The sequence below is a fragment of the Montipora capricornis genome, chromosome 13 (genome assembly GCF_036669925.1).
Source record: "Montipora capricornis isolate CH-2021 chromosome 13, ASM3666992v2, whole genome shotgun sequence".
NCBI classification, from domain to species: domain Eukaryota; kingdom Metazoa; phylum Cnidaria; class Anthozoa; order Scleractinia; family Acroporidae; genus Montipora; species Montipora capricornis.
The window spans coordinates 30,424,911-30,442,885 of NC_090895.1; the positions used below are offsets into that span (position 1 = coordinate 30,424,911).

Sequence of the window (17,975 nt, forward strand, 5' to 3'; positions counted from 1 at the left end):
TCCTTTGTTCCTAAAAGAAGGCTGTGCGTAGTTCTATCACACTGGTACAGCTGGCTCAGTGATATTTCAATGCTCGTCAATAACTAACCCAACCCTAATCACTTTCGGGTAATTTTCAGGGAGTGCTGTCTTTACATTTTCTGTTGTATTCCCAAAAAAATGTTTGTCGTCGATCTGCAACTAAAAAGAGCTTTACACGGTGGCAAGTCTAGAGTTTACTACATTAAATTGGAAAAGCTGACGAATTCGCAACAGGTGTTGTCTATGTAATCTGTCCTCTAGTTAAAGTTACAGGTAAATTTTCTGAACACTTTTTCACTCGGCTATTGCTGTATCGCGAAAGGTGCTCGGTGGCTTGTTGCCAAGCTGAGGCGTTATTATATTGATTTGCGTATGCGGGCTTTTTTTGGACTGTAAGCTCACTGAATTGATCGTACTTAAGTTAATTATGAATTGCTTTTGTAAATGGTGACAGTTTTTGTGCGTTAGGGCTAGATATCTCCTTCTTCAGTCACCCCCTTTAAGCACACAACGAATAAAACGTAGCCGGCGAGAACTGAGTTTAAAATGCCCGCCGGATTTGCATTTTTTGCAGCCCCTTGCCCAATTGCTCCGTTCTTTGTTCCGAAATTCCTTACGAGAGTTGTCGCTGTCCTTTTATCTCATTTTGCGCATTTTAACCAGCCAGCCTAAAGGAGGGAATCAGGGTGACGTGTGTGCAAACGTTTGCCACTGTTGATCATGTGCTTTGTTTTCTTACATTGCTTTTCAGGAATACATTCTTAACAGACCACAACAACTTTTTCTAGCAAAAGACTGCGCTACAACATTCATCAAAAACCAAATTTGGTAAGTTTACTTACATTTATACTAGTGGCAGCAGAACATTCAGGAGTTAACCTGAATGAAGTTAGTTTACTTTTTTAACAAGAGAAAAATTACGCTCATGTTTTATGACATTGCATTAATGATTATCGCGTAAGCGTGTGATGTCAGCAGAACAGCAGACTATTAAAGATCTTGCAATTTTTCTATGAACTATTGTTATTTGACGATAAAAACTGTTATAAGATATTTTTAAAAAGCATATTAAGAAAGGTTTTTTAAAAAACGACGCGAACGTTTCGACGTTGAGCTAAACATGTCTTTCATACCTAATGGTCCTCGAGGAATTTTTGTATTCGCTTCTTTCCCATTCCCATAATGCAATACGTTTTGGGGGTTTCTTTGCATCATCAAACAATACAAGTTACTTGCTCTTGGGACTGTATCATGCTTCAGTGAACTGGTATGAGGGTGCCCTATACTTTATACGTGAAGCGTGATGGGGCGATATATTTTCTCGTGAATTAATTTTCTTTTTATTCGTGATTCGTGTTTAAAGATGGTAAGATCGTTTCATGTCCACGCGAACGAATTTTTTTAATTAAACGTGACTCGTGAATGAAGATTTGAATTAAACGTGATTCGTGAACCACTGTGTTTTGCGTGATGAATTTCCAGCCATTTTATTGTTTTAAAAATGTACGTATTGTTTGCGAACGGCTTTGATCAGGTTTTGATAGGACATGGATTTCATTTGGATCGATAAAAGTCATAAAATAGACCACCAATGGTTTTTGAACAAATAAGGTAAGACATTACGCCATCTTTTGTCGCGTATGCCTACAGACAACCTCAGAAAGATTTGAACCACGTGCTCTGACGTAGAGCTGGTTTGAAGTGAACCGGCTTCAAAAGAGAGAGGTGAATTGAACCAACTAGTGTCATTAGAGCGGGAATAGTCGGAATATTGACCAATATTTTGGCTTTCGTGCACAGACGCTACATACATGAATACAACGGACTAACCGTGCGTGACTGGTGCAGGAAATAAGGAAAACAACTTATACCGCAAATAATACGTTTCGGTGAATTCAACGACAGTCCATTAACTCAGGAGACCTCAGAAGACTATCAATCGAATTTTCAGTAGAAAAGCAGTCATCTGCAGCGAACGGCGGCGAATCGAGGCGTGCAAACACACAAATCTTAGATTATTTTTCTTACTCTAGAAAAGACTAGAAGTAGTAAAGGGTCGCATTAGTTAGAAGTCGAAATGTGGCTCCATCAAACAAGGACAAGTCCAGAGATTCCAACCCTCCCGATTTGATGTGTTCCCTCCCGCTTTCCCGATTTTTATCAGATTCTCCCGATTTATCATGAAATTCTGAAAACAAGGAAAAAATTCTTAGTCTTAAGTACTTTTTTGCGATCTGAGTGTAAAACGTTTAATACGTATCCTCAGGAGTATCCTATAATGTCTCGCCCAGTCTCCCCATTGAATACCCTGTGTTGAGCAGACTCGTAAGGCCCGCAGTCTTACTCAGTCATAAGAATAAAGACCTTATAGAATATCACAAAAATGGTGTCAAAATGCAGGAAATGCCACTTGAGAGAAACTGAATTTGCAAAATTTCCTGGGGGAGGGGGTTACCCCCGGACCCCTCCTACAGGCTCGTGCCTTCGGCGCTAAAAAATACTCCCTAATTTCCTTCAAAACTCAAAAGGGGTTGGAGTCTCTGCAAGTCAGACAGACCTGCGATTTAGATGACCACTTAATCGAAGAGTCAAACTCGGAGAGTAAACACCTTTATAGAAAGGTTACAAGAAGTGAAAATATTAATGCGTGAATTTCATTTTTATTCTTACGTGAAACGTGATGGTCTCAAATTTCGCGTGAACGTGAAAGAATTTTGAATATTATTTGTGACGCGTGAAAAGGCGAAATATTTTTGCGTGACCGAGTTTTACAAAGGGGTATCCCGCTGGTATGGGCGGCCGTCACCGCCAAAAATACGAAGTATGTCAAATGGAATACAGCAACTTGAACTGGATCATTGGTGCAGTGCAGAGCTGACCAAATGATTTAGAAATGATCCAGCCTAAATACAAGTAGTCCTGTTGCCTTTTGTTAAATGGTTCACTCAAACCCTAAACGAAATAGGAAGATAGAAAATTCTCAAGTCATTACTGTTAAAACGGGAAAGACTAAATGAAACCGTTTTGTGGAAATGAAAATCGGTTCATCTTCCAAACACGAACCAGTATAGAGTGTTAACGAACGGTCCGGTGTGATGTTACTAAATGGCTTACCTTTAATAACCTAACATGGTTCAGACCTTCGATGTTCAATGTAATATGAAACCGTTTAACGAAATGTCGATTGATTGGGTGTAATTACAAATGCTTCATCGAAACAACAAATGACTCTGAAAGGAACTCATATGGTACAGATATGAATCCATCTAAAATGAAATGGTTTATGCAAAGGAAAAATGGTTTGCCCTGATGTGCCAGACCTTACTGGTTTTTCCGGCGCATTTTCGCTTCATTTTTGCAAAATACGATCAATTGTATCACACAATTGTATTGATATGTTTCCTTTCAATTCAATTAAATCAAATCCTTCTGTATCCGGCCTACTGCGCACGTGATTAACTTGGAGATCAGTTTTCCTAGTGAACTCTGATCACGCGCAGTAGGCGAAAAGAGCTTGTCTTGCGCAACCGTTTACGCTAGTTTTATCCAGATTTTCGATGCGTCAGTGACGTATATGAAAAATCTATCCGGAGCTTGATCAAAGTAAGTTGTCGTGTTTGTTGACCGTCTGGTTTTGCTTGGCTAAACTGCAGAATACCCGGCCACGTATTTACATATCGATGGTATGTGTTGTTATATGCTGCGTTCTATTGCTTTTTCGAAGCGATAAATTAGTTCACTTCATTGGTAGTTTCTCCATTTACATATTAATCGTTAGCAGTAGGTTTCTTCTGTATTGTTTCTTGGTTCGGACAGAACAAATCACAAAGACTATTGAGGGTTACTACGACTAGTAAGAGATTAGGTACCTGCAGTCTGCGTAGCAAGGGCTAAAAGGGGATAGAAAGAGGGAGACAGAGCGAGTGCTCTGCCTCCTTTCCCCTTCCTTTCAGCGCTTGTTACGCTCGCTAAGATATCTCCACCCTCTTTCAAGTCAAGTCAGTCAAGTCAGGTCAAGGGTTAGGGTTAGGGTTAGGGTCCAGAAATAACGATTAATACAAATTAGTACTTAAAACATAAAATCAAGAGATTGCGAAGGAAAAGAAGTTTTAAAATTGGAGGTTCATTTTGCAGAGTTTGGGACACCTAAATAGTTCATGGAACTAACTTAGTAGGTGACCCAAAACAAGAATAGGAGTAGAAGGAATAGAGATGCAAAATAATTGTTTTAGGTAAAAAGTATTACTTCATTAATTAAATAGCAGTTAAAGATGATATAATCGTAAAACATTATAATTAGGAATCAATAATAGTATTATAACCATCAATCACAGAATTCAGTCTTGATATATTGACGAAAACAGGAAAACGGCTTGATTTTCTTAACATCAATAGATAAAGAATTCCAAAGCTTTGGACCAGTGTAAATGAGAGAACGAATCCCGTATTGAGTGGTATGAAAAGATGTAACAAACAGATTATCAATCTGTGCTTGACGTGTATTATATGAATGAAAAGAAGCCACTGGATTAAAAAAATTAACAAAACTAGAAGGGCTTAGTTTATGGTACCACTGATAAACAAAAGAGAGAAATTCAAGATCAATTATATCAGAGAATTTCAGGAGTCTGAGAGACTTCAGCAGTGGCTCAAAGTGTGATCTTGGGTCGGAAAAAGTCGTTATTCTGACGACTCGTTTTTGCAAGGTAGTTACTGGATATGTGAGACCCCAAACTTGAATACCATAAGTAAGAAAGGGGTAAATTAGGAATAGTAAAGCATAATGAGTATATCAACATTAACATAGTACCTTCATTTGGAAAATATGAATAGTGTTTTCGATAGTTTTAAGGAAAAGTTCATTAACATGATTCTTCCAAGTCAAGTTTGAGTTAAAAGTGACACCTAAGTATTTGACTGTGGAGACTTCTTGGATGCTTTTAGTTTCTTAGAATGAAAAAGAACAAATTTGGTTTTCAAAATACTGAGAGCTAGTCTATTAGAGTTCATCCACTCAATCACCGCATAGAGCTCTTGATTTAGGATTAGTTCAAGATCATGAAGGTTTTTACGTGAACAGTATATATTAGTGTCAATTATGAAAAAAAAAAAAACATCATAAGTGAGAACTGAGTTTTAAACGTGGGATTTGAAATTTTCGCGTCGCCTTGTCTAATTCCTTCTCCTCTGTTCTGGAGTTCCTTTAAAAGAGTTATCCTTGTCCTTTTGCCTCATTTTGCACCTTTTGAAAAGCAGTCCAAAAGGAGGGAATTAGGGTGACGTGGGTGTAAACGTTTCCCACGGGTGATTGTGTGCTTTGACGGTATTCTTACGTTGCCTTTGAGGAATACATTAATTAAGGACCACCCGAAGTTTTGATTATCCTTATACTGTACTAGAATTAACTGGCGGCAGGAGATTCAGGAGTTAACCTGAATAAGTTTCCCTTCTTTTTTAAAGAGGGAAAATTGGCGCTCCTGCTTTATGACAATGAAATCAAAGCTGTTAATTATCATCGATTAAGCGTGTGTTATCAGCAGAGCAGTAGTCTGTCAAAGATCTTGCAAATGTCGTTCACACCGAATGTTGGTATTCAAGTTTAAGCGATCACCCTCGTGGTCAACAAAAATATTAGTTAAATTTTCTCTTCGGTATTTGATACCTACTTCTCAATGTTCTCGTTAACTTGAACTGAAAAGGTTGAATAGCACATTTTTCCTTGACTTCCGCATGGTAAGCATACCGAAAGTTACAATTAAGTGGCGGCACTAACAATTTCTCTAGATCTTCCCATTTTGATTGCTTGTCTTTGTGGGTGCATCTTATCTCTCTCGTCCAAAAGTCCTTTTTTAAAGCTTTAGTGACGTTCGTAGCATTGTTACCAAGCGGGAGAGGATTTTTCAGTCGGCCTTTGAATTCCGAGTTTTTCGAGATCAATGAATTATTAGAAAACGAATACTGAAGGCTCGGGAAAACGCTTCGGTGTTGTTATAGAATTCTGTCGGTGTGAGAGAAAGATCTCGTAGCGACAACAGAATACAGGACAAATTCAGTTTTGCCAACGAGTCAGCTGAGCGAAAACGCGTGGCTGACGAGGCGGCAGCGTTAATAGAGAGTGTTGTGTGTATGCAAAAAAAAAAATCGAGCTCTCCAGACAAAATGTAATGCAAGATAAGGGAACAAGGGTCGCTCATCGTGTGACTTCAAGAACCAATGAAGGCGTGTGGTTTAAAGTAAAGTAAAGTTTAATTAAAGACTCATTGCAGCAATATACACAGTATCAGGCTGAATTACTGGGCCATATATAGTATTGTATAATACTAAATATAGGAAACAATAAATTATAATATATAGTTACTACAACTATATTATGAATAAATCAATACAAGCTACTTAATGTACTTATAGGTGACACACTCTTGCGTGCGCTTTGTTCTACAAGAAGGACGCATGCTACGACTAACGCCAGATCTGAGATTGTAATTGTGAACAAACTCCTCCCGTTCGGGGAGAATAAGGTGCAAGGGGTGGTTCTCGTTCCGGAGTCTATCAATATAAACCTGGCACAGATGGGTGCGCCTCTCACTTAATGTTGTTAGATTGAATGCAATTAACACCTCAAGGTCGAGACAGCAGAAAGCAAATCGTTATCTTTAAGAAAGTTATGACATTTTTTAATTTCGAAGACATGTTTCGATGTTACAAACATCATCGTCAGCACAAAATATTTGAAAAACCGTTAGGACTTATATAACAACTAGGCGAAACTTGCATAATTAAATATGATTAAGTGACAAGAAATACATATTTGAGTGAGTTACAGAGTGTTAGAAAGAATGTAGAGCCTAAAGCGTAAGTGTTAGGTTGACGTGATGAGCTTGTTGGTTTAAATTAGGCTGTTCCCAATTTATATGCATAGCCTCCTTGAGTTTAAGTTGAAATTTAGTAGGGACGGACTCAAGGATTTCGAAACAGTCCGCAGAGCAAGATTGACGACAACGTTCTGAGCTTAGAACCCTAACTTGTAATTCATTAAAGGAAAAATGATGCGCATAGCCCTTTTCTGAATGCTCTCTATCTTATAGGATAGAAAATCTGGTATATTTTGCCACACGGGGGCAGCGTATTCTAGGATAGAACGAACAACAGTTGTATAAACTTTTGCTAATCAAGCTGTGGGTGCACCGCATTAAGTCTCTTGTTTCCCTTCTTCACAATATGTTCTACATGATGGTTCCATTTCAGATCATTACTTATATAAACACCTAATAACTTTTATGTCAGGACTCTCCCAATTGAATTACCACCAATTAGAGGGTCCCCTATACCCCTTTGTAAAACTCGGTCACGCAAAAATATATTTCACCTTTTCACGCGTCTCAAATAATATTCAAAATTCTTTCACGTTCACGCGAAATTAGAGACGATCACGTTTCACGTAAAAATAAAAATGAAATTCACGCATTAATATTTTAACTTCTTGTAACCTTTCTATAAAGGTGTTTATCCTCCGAGTTTGACTCTTTGATTGAGTGGTCATCTAAATCAGAGGTCTGTCTGACTTGCAGAGATTCCAACCCCTTTTTGAGTTTTGAAGGAAATTAGAGGTTATTTTTTAGCGCCGAAGGTACGAGCCTGTAGGAGGGGTCAGGGGGTAACCCCCTCCCCCAGGAAATTTTGCAAATTCAGTTTCTCTCAAGTGGCATTTCCTGCATTTTGTGACACCATTTTTGTGATATTCTATAAGGTCTTTATTCTTATGACTGAGTAAGACTGCGGGCCTTACGAGTCTGCTCAACACAGGGTATTCAATGGGGAGACTGGGCGAGACATTATAGGATACTCCTGAGGATACGTATTAAACGTTTTACACTCAGATCGCAAAAAAGTACTTAAGACTAAGAATTTTTTCCTTGTTTTCAGAATTTCATGATAAATCGGGAGAATCTGATAAAAATCGGGAAAGCGGGAGGGAACACATCAAATCGGGAGGGTTGGAATCTCTGGACTTGTCCTTGTTTGATGGAGCCACATTTCGACTTCTAACTAATGCGACCCTTTACTACTTCTAGTCTTTTCTAGAGTAAGAAAAATAATCTAAGATTTGTGTGTTTGCACGCCTCGATTCGCCGCCGTTCGCTGCAGATGACTGCTTTTCTACTGAAAATTCGATTGATAGTCTTCTGAGGTCTCCTGAGTTAATGGACTGTCGTTGAATTCACCGAAACGTATTATTTGCGGTATAAGTTGTTTTCCTTATTTCCTGCACCAGTCACGCACGGTTAGTCCGTTGTATTCATGTATGTAGCGTCTGTGCACGAAAGCCAAAATATTGGTCAATATTCCGACTATTCCCGCTCTAATGACACTAGTTGGTTCAATTCACCTCTCTCTTTTGAAGCCGGTTCACTTCAAACCAGCTCTACGTCAGAGCACGTGGTTCAAATCTTTCTGAGGTTGTCTGTAGGCATACGCGACAAAAGATGGCGTTATGTCTTACCTTATTTGTTCAAAAACCATTGGTGGTCTATTTTATGACTTTTATCGATCCAAATGAAATCCATGTCCTATCAAAACCTAATCAAAGCCGTTCGCAAACAATACGTACATTTTTAAAACAATAAAATGGCTGGAAATTCATCACGCAAAACACAGTTGTTCACGAATCACGTTTAATTCAAATCTTCATTCACGGGTCACGTTTAATTAAAAAAAATTCGTTCGCGTGGACATGAAACGATCTTACCATCTTTAATCACGAATCACGAATAAAAAAAATTTTAAATCACGATTCACGAGAAAATATATCGCGCCATCACGCTTCACGTATAAAGTATAGGACACCCTCCAATTACAATAGGATTCAATTACAATAGGATTTTGGGAGCTGGTCATTTGTGAACCCACAAATGACCAGCTCCCAACGTCAGTGGCTTCATAGCTCAGTTGGTGAGAGCGTCGCACCGGAATCGCGAGGTCACGGGTTCAAACCGCCTTGAAGTCCTGAATTTTTCAGGCCTTTCTACGCAATTGTATAAATTGCGTTCATAACTGCGAAGATCATAGCTTCACTTGATTTCATATCCGCAGTTCATATATGATTCATTTCATATACCATTTCATCAAAATTATGATTGTTCATAAATTTGATTAGCATTTCTTTGCATGTAGTGGGATTCAGTTTCATTCTATGATCTTCAGAAAAGGCATAATTATCCCGCGTAAATCCGTCAAGCACCTTAGCAAGAGTGCACGTCATAGCGATCGATCGCAAATCGGTCTCTATCTGCTGCGGAGGAGAGATTTTAGGAGTTGGATTCAACAGTGAGGCCTTCAGGGCGTCAGGAAAATAACGCTCGGTCAGGGATGTATTGTAAATACCCTTGACAACTGGTGCCAGTTCTTGAGTAGTTCTTGAGTGTCATGTCATTAGACAAACATCGTTCACGTGGATACTTTTAATCGTGTTCGGAGGTGAGTGAAAACAACTTTTTTTGGCCTTCCTCTAACCATTGTGTTAAACACACTTGATTTGAGCGTTTTTTATATTTTTTCTTTAATCAGCGTTTTCTATATCGAGTGAACGAGCTCAAGACTGAACCAGCGTTCGTGTTCTCATCGGCCGCTGTCGTCAATCTCGGCCCGCGTGCCGTTGTCGAGTTAAGCATTGTGACCACTGAGTTGTGAACAATTTAATTTAATCTTCAAAGGAAATAATGTTTTCTTTTAAGTACACAATTAAACCACCAATTTGACATATAACTCATGGCTGTAAATAAAAATTGTGTAAGGGAAACAACTTTCATGTGTCGTGCAAGAGAGTTTTTGAATTGATTCTCCAATGACATGTTTACAATGAGAACGTTTTTTACATGGCATCGATTCTATCCAACTTAATTATTGTATATTCCTGTTAAAATTACGGCCGTTCAAAAATTAGAGCAGTACTTTAAATATTATTGCAAAACACGTTGAAATTTACATTGTGCGAGATACAAAGATAGCAAGGGTTGTACTTATATTTCTCTTGTTATTTGTTGTTACGTGGGGTGCCCTAGGCAGCCCGTGTTAAAAATCGGGTGAATTCCGTTTTATTTTCATCATATCGCTTTGTTTTTCTATTGTACAAACTTATTGGCCCCAGTCCAACTTGGAAAAACATGTAGCCTGTTCCAGGCTCCCAGATAGTCGGGGAAACGAATACAACTGCCTGGGAAAAGCGAGTGGGGGCTTGGGTCGAGGCGAGGCGGGGGAGCCTGTAAGCATCTCTTTAAATTACCAGCTCCTGGGGTACCTTCTGATTGGTCAATTTTGACAGTTTACGTCAACACTTACGTCATCATTTCGATTCACGCGCGGAGCTTACGCGTAGCACGAAAGAAAGTCGTCAACTCTGTCGCCGGGTGTCTTAAAGTTTTCTCAAACGTACAAGCGCTCAGATTCGAGCAAAAGTTGTGTCTGTTGAACTTTACTCGAGAAAAAGATCCGTTTGCAATGCTTCCAACCGGTTTTGGTAAAAGCATAAATTTTCAGTTACTTCCGCGCGTTGTGAAAGCGCTTCAATGTTGATACATCGGTGGACACCGCTTACAATATAGCATCACCAAGTACGATATATAGTTTGAATTTTATCGCACACGCACAACTATTATGTCCCCCTGCACGCCACAATTGTTAGCATTCAACGGCGCTCTCTGATAACCCTGACGAACGAGAAAAAATACAATATTATGCTATTCTTTCTTACGCAAATACTTGGCAGGGTATTCGAATTCACCAGCTAAGGTCAATTAAATTTTTGCGTGATGATCTCATCGCCTTCGAAAAAATGAGAGAAAGAACAAAAAACCACTTTGCAATAGCGCAAAAATTTCCCGGAAACAGGCGTGTATCTCCGTTGCATGTGACCACTGAAATGATAAAATCTTTTGCTGTCTTAAAGCTTTAAAATATCAAGCGATTTCAGGAAGCGAAGGTGATGGCTACGTGTCTGTATACTGCAAATGCAATTGAACTCATCCACATGAAATATCGATCTTTCACATTCATTATCGGTTGTCCTGAAGCATCAGAGCTGAATTTCATTGATGAGACCATCTTATCATCTAGGCCAGAAACTTCAATGGTTGGATTTCTGTTTTCCTCGGACAAGTCAACAGAGCGTCGGGAACTAGCAGTTTTCGAATTGGTCGTGTCTTGTGGTCGAATTTGCTGAATCTCCGGTCGGTGATTTCCTTGACACTCGTTTCCCGAGCGCTTTGACAATGCCTTTGTTTGCTTGTAAAGTTATTATCTTAATAGTGCCTTAAATTCTAGCTAACGTCCTCGCACAAGTGAGACAACAGTGACAACGGAAAGTTTTTCGTTCCGCACCTTCCAACCCAAAGGAAGCAGCAACATCGGCCAACGCTAAATAAGGAAACTCGAGGAATCTTGGTTCCCAAACACGTCACGTTTTTTTTGGAAAACCTGAAGAACTTAGAAATATAGCCTTTAGAGAATCAACGCATCACCTCTGAACAACAATAAAAGAATCCCGCTTGAACTCGCGTGGAACCACACAAGGCCGCCCATTTTCAACACTTTGACATTGACATTTTGACATGCGAAAGGTTATTTGCAAAGTGGGCGGAATGAAGAATTTAAAGAGATGCTTACAGGCTACCCCGCCTCGCCTCGACCCAAGCCCCCAATCATTTTTCGCACGCATTTTTTCCTCTTTCCCTACCATCTGAGAGCCTGGAACAGGCTAAATCACATGCAACATCAGGAGTAGACAATGAAGTGCTGATCAAGCACAGTACTCTCGCAATGTTCACGAAACTTCTCCAATCTATGGCGCGCCTTTCCACTCAATATTCAAACAGCTTTATTTTGTAAGGCATGTATTAAATTTCTGTGCTGTAATTTTTGTTTCCTTTCTATATGTTTTTTATTTTGCTTTGATATATTTTACATCTCTTCCCAATAATTTAAATATAAGTGTTACGCACATTTATTGTTTTTTGTTCTCTTTATTTTATATTCGTTCTATATGTGTATTTATATTTGTGCTGTATTTTTTTTCATTCTAATTAAGTATGCAACACGTGATCGCATTACCGTGATTCACGTGAGTCATTTTCCGCCATTTTGGCCGCCTGTCGTGCGGTCAACACTTATAGACCGAATGCATAAATGGTGGCCAAAAAAATGTTCCTTTGTTTATGTGCTAATTAGACTCACTAGCCTCGTTTGCATGTACAAAATACAAAGAAATGTTACTTGAGAGCGAGGCTAGTGAGTCTAATTAGCACATAAACAAAAGAATGCATTTTTGGCCTCTATTTATGCATTCGGTCTGTGGCCATCCCTCAAACTGACATTGGACGTTTCGTAACAATTACACGACGCAATATCCCATCTTAATATGACAAGCTTACCGCTGTAAAACGAACGAAAACAGGCAGAATAGTCCTTTTCTCGGTTAGTTTTTCTCATTTGCATTACAATGTAATCTAGCATGTATGTGAGGCAATTTCGGGCTATTTTGTAGTTTTAACCCGAAATTGCCTCACGCACACGTTAGATTTCATTGTAATGCAAATGAGAAAAACTAACCGTGAAAAGACTTGACTAAGTAAAGTGTAATGTGAAGTGCTAGGTTTCTACCCCAAATGAACCATGTGAGCGTTAGCCCTACTAATGGAAATGGGCTCACACAAGGACAGAGAAACCGCTCTGGCCAGGGTGGGAAATTGAACCCACGACCTTTGGGTTAGATCACCGCTGCTCTACCGACTGAGCTACAAGGTCAGACGGGAGCAGGCCGTGGGAACTGAAGATCTTTAAGTCACGGCAATGAACATGTACAATAACAAGGAAGGATTAGAGTCTAATGTATAAAACTAGCACTTCACATTGCACTCTAATCATTTAAGTCTGTTCAAATATAAGTGCTACACGGCCAACGTTTGCAAAAACGCAATCCTTCCTTGTAACTGTGAAAAGGGCTATTTGAGCTTAAGTTAAACAAGAAAGAGCGTTTCTAAGCTAAGCCGCGCTGATCTACAGTATTTAGGTCTAAAAACCCCGTTGAAGACGATTAACTTTCAATTGTTTTGCTGGGTACTACTATGTCAATACTCTAAAAAAATTCGATTTTCTAGGATCTTGTCTCGTTAGTCTAGTGGATATCGAAAACTGCAAGGTGAAGCCTAAGGATTAGGGTTAGGGTCACCCTAACCCTAATCCGGGTTCAACTTTTTGCCTCGCCTATTGTGAATCTTCTCAGCTTGTTTAAAATGTTTGTTTCTTTGAAGTAGCTTTGAAGTCTAAAGTACATTGTACGTCGTGTAAGTTGAATAAAAAGGGAAATGTCAGTTTGAGGGATAGAAATAAGTGACGACCCTGTCGTGCGGCCGCAGATGCTTTGCAGGTTTCGAGTCATATAAGACTAGTTTTTCACTGAAGAACGTTGCGGCTCGGCCGGATTCAACTGACGAGGTCAGTCTCCCTCTGTCAGGCTATAAACAAAAATTTGAAAGAATCTGACAGACCTGCACGGTCTCCCTTTTGCGGGTTTGTTGTTTCAGATACATGTAATTATAAAACCTTCATTTTACAGTTTGCTTTAACGCGTCAGTATTGTTTTAAGATTTGACACTGCTAGGTTGTACGTACTGACAAATGGTATGGTTTTCTCGCTAGTTTGTCTTTTGTTTAAGTGCCGACTGCCTTCCAAAAAAGTTAATCTCAGATGGTGTTTCTCGATAAGATGCGTAGGGTAGCCTCGCCCTTCAAGACGGGCTTTGAATCGAGATAGTGCCTCCTCAAATGTTGTTTTTGAAGAGTTTGTTCGGCGAAACCTACTAACCTCTCTATTGATAAGACCCTTCTTGACACCAGGCGGGTGACAAGAGATAAAATGCCTCAATCAGTGAATTGGAAGGTTTCAGTCGGCGCGGCTTGTGATATGTTTTGATATGGTGAGTAGATTCTTTAAGGAATCGTTCTCCTTTGTATACTATTGTCGGTCTAGGAAAGTGATCTTCTTTTCTTAAATTTAGGCAGTTAACTTTATCGTTACGTTGAAGTTGTTAGCTTGTGGAAGGAACAGGTTGATTTCCCGTTTATTTGCGTCCATAGTGAGAAAACTTCATCGATGAAACGTTTCCATGTGGTTGGTTTAACGTTACTCTGACTTAGCATCTTTGTTTCAATTTCTGTGAACAAAACCTACAGTCCATGTACTACCATGCACGAACAAATTTGACTGCCTTGTTAATGAAATACTGTGTATTCAATATCTTAAACCAGCATTAAATGTATAGTCGGATTCTCTTCGTGCTAAAGTATTCATGTAATTAGCTTGGCACTCTTTTATGCAAATTCGTTTCAACTTTGCCTTTTCACAAACCGCATTTTATCTTTATGTAACCTTGATAATGGCGCAAGATGCACCGAAACGTCGGTTTCTGTCACTTATATTTCGGGATTGTAGATAAACAGGAAATCAACCCGTGTTCATTGCACAAGCTAACAACTTCAACCTAACGATAAAGTTAACCGCTTAAATTTCAGAAAAGGAGATCACTTTCCTAGACCGACAACAATATACAAAGGAGAACGATTCCACAAGGAATCTATTCACCATATCAAAACATATCACCAGCCGCGCCGACTGAAACCTTCCAATACACTGATCGAAGCATTTTACCTCTTGTCACCCGCCCCGGTGTCAAGAAGGGTTTTAAAAACGGAGAGGCTAGTAGGCTTCGCCGAACAAACTCTTTGAGGAGGCACTATCTCGATTCAATTCCCGTCTTGAAAGGCGAGGCTACCGTACGCATTTCATCGAGAGAACACCATCTGAGGTCAATTTTTCTGGAAGGCAGTCGGCACTTAAAAAGCCAAAACTAGCGAGAAAACCCTACTATTTGTCAGTACGTACAACCCAGCGGTGTCAATTCTTACATGTAATCGTGCAGGTCTGTCACATTCTTTCAAATTTTTGTCTATAGCCTGACAGAGGGAGACTAACTTCGTTGAATCCAGCCGAGCCACAACGTTTTTTAGTGAAAAACTAGTCTTAAATGACTCAAAACCTGCAAGGCAACCGCGGCCTCACGACATGCGGCCAAAATGGCGGAAAATGACGCACGTGAATCATGGTAATGCAATCACGTGTTGCGTACTTAATAAGAATGAAAAAAAAAACGGCACAAATATAAATACACATATAGAACGAATATAAAATAAAGAGATAAAAAATAATATACGTGCTTAGCACTTACATTGAAGTTAATGGGAAGAGATATAAAATATATCAAAGCAAAAAAAAAAACATATAGAAAGGAAAGAAAAATTACGGCACAGAAATTTAATACATGCATTACAAAATAAAGCTGTTTGAATATTGACTGGAAAGGCGCGCCATACCAATCGAACCAGTTTCTTCACTTATCAAATAGTGAACGAAGATGAAATTATTGGACTTATTAGCCCTGCGTTTTGGTTTTATTTAACCGTGAATACTTGCACAGAGGGTGCTTCCCACTGGGAACCTGTTTCTTGCCGTCGATCGAACCAACAAGTTTGCTAATTCATCAATGGAACCAACGAGTTTAGCGGCTTGTTTAATACAGTTGTAAGTTCAAGGCTTGAAATCAAGGAAAAAATCCAGCCGCAATTTTGCGACAAGATACGAAAATTTAGTCGCAATTTCGCAAAATTTAGTCGCAAAATCGTCGCGCTGCATTGTGTTGTCAGCGGTGTACCAAGACAAAATATGAGTCCACAATACTTGTGTTGAAAGAAACCGCTGAAAATGGCGAATGATATCGAAGGAATAGGGTTGTGCACGTAACATCGCAGCGAAATTACGCTACAATATGCTGTCTTCAGATTGAAAGAAAACGCAAGGCGAGAAACAAAATAATTTTGTCATTTCTTCATTTATTTTAGTAAAAAGAGCAGCAAAGTGGCAACTGCTAACCCTTAATTATTGCAAGTTTATATCCTAACCCTTTTGTTTCGAAAGAGCGAAGATGAAAACAAGTTGCAAATTTGCGACTTCTCCAGATATTTTAGTTGCAAAGGGAAAAAATTCAGTCGCAAATGCGAGTGTATTGGTCACAATTTCAAGCCCTGAAGTTGTGAAACAAATAGTTCAACTGGTCAGCAACAGTTTGTCTAAACTCCAAATTTTAAGCCACTTTCTCACTGTTCGATAATTCACTCAGATAATTTTAAGTGTGGCACTCTATCAAAGATATTACCGTTCATTACCTAGGATCGATACTCTTTTTATCGAGCATTGCTATGTTAGTGTCATGTTTATTGGTTGTAATGTCCATACTGACACTACAAAATCAGTGAGATGCGTTCGAGTCCGTCCCGTTTTGTCATCGACGAGGCATTTGAAAGTAGTTGTAATTAAAGTTTTGGGGAAAATCTGTTTGCGGACGGTAGAATGAACTCGAGACAACGAAACATGGAGGTTACTTACACCTTTGCGATTTGAACTCGTTGTTAGCGAACTTGCTTACTGATAGAAAACGATAGCTACAGGTATAGTCAAGTGCTAATAAGGCGCAAGATGTAAACAAAGGTTCTCCTATTCTGTAGATAAGCCAAAATCAGTGCTCTCTTCGCTAATATCAAGAATCAAGGGCTGTGCTATTTTTCCTTTCACCCTCTTTTATTGAGGAACACTAACCCGGTACAATTCACAGTATATGTTTGTTTACAATTGCTGATCTCCTTCCTCTTTCGCTAAGTTTGGTTTATTTCAGTAATTCAATTCGGGTGTCACGAAAACTCAGACCCCGAAAACTCAGACCTCAGACCTCAGACCCCCGAAAACTCAGACCCCTCAAAATTAAAAAAAAAAAAAAAATTATTCGTTTCAAGTGTTATCACCTGAATTGCTCTCCTATGGTTACGCAATGTTCATATGCAACATAAATTGTGGCTTTTGCCTATGACATTTTGTGACCATAGAGCAATTCAGGTGATAACAATTGAAACGAATTTAATATATATATATTTTTTAATGTTTTCGAGCAAATTGTGTGGTGATTGCGTGACAAGGGTCTTCGGCTCTATGGATAGAAAACGGACTTTTGAATAATTCTTACAGCGACTCTGAATAACACTTGTTACCGCGACTCTGTCTTTCTATTTCTTCGGTAAAAAGGTGGCCACCAAATGTAATCAGAATTAATGTCGGCTACTCTTCTAAACATCGATCGTCGGTTTTTCACTGTTTTTAAATCGACGAGGCAGCGATAAACTAGCCTGCGATCGGCTGTCACTCGCCGGAAATACGCTAGCGATATACCAGCGAAGATAAAAATCTATACTTTGTTACAAGAAGGATAATTGATTTCGTGAACTGCAATAAAGAGCTGAGAAATAAGGTTTGGAAAAAATTTGAGTGATTTCTGCAAATCAATTGAACTATTCTGGATCCACCCCTCCTTTCTGGCTGTGATCATCGTTCATAAAGGACCATCAAGGTAATGAGAACTGATACGAGTTTAATCTCTTTTTTAAATCTCAAGATGTCTGAGTTTTCGGGTCTGAAAATAGGTCTGAAAACTGATTCGAGAAACAGTGTCGGCTGCTGTTTTGAACCTTATTTGTCTTACACTCTCTGATCGACGCGCCGGCGATCAACCGGACAAGATAAATATCTCGCCCTGTTGCTGTTGCATATGAACATTGCGTGACCATAGGAGAGCAATTCAGGTGATAACACTTGAGACGAATAATTTTTTTTTTTTAATTTTGAGAGTCTGAGTTTTCGGGGGTCTGAGGTCTGAGGTCTGAGGTCTGAGGTCTGAGTTTTCGGGGTCTGAGTTTTCGTGACACCCATTCAATTCTGCTGTTCTCCTACAATACATTCTTTACATTACCGAGACAAAAACAACAGCTTTGATTCGGTTCGGTTGGGTCGGGTGTCTGCAAAC

General features: G+C 39.2%; 1 long non-coding RNA gene across 2 annotated transcripts in view; it reads left to right on the forward strand.

Annotated features, from left to right (window-relative positions):
- LOC138030176 (uncharacterized) overlaps positions 1 to 17,975 on the forward strand; it is a 34,374-nt gene that overhangs the window by 515 nt on the left and 15,884 nt on the right. Inside the window, exon 2 of one of the 2 annotated variants that reach the window (XR_011128043.1) lies at positions 773 to 849. This is a non-coding gene — a long non-coding RNA (uncharacterized lncRNA). Of the gene's footprint in view, positions 1 to 762; positions 850 to 17,975 lie in introns of those variants that run through there. The other variant, XR_011128042.1, reaches the window with a different exon arrangement.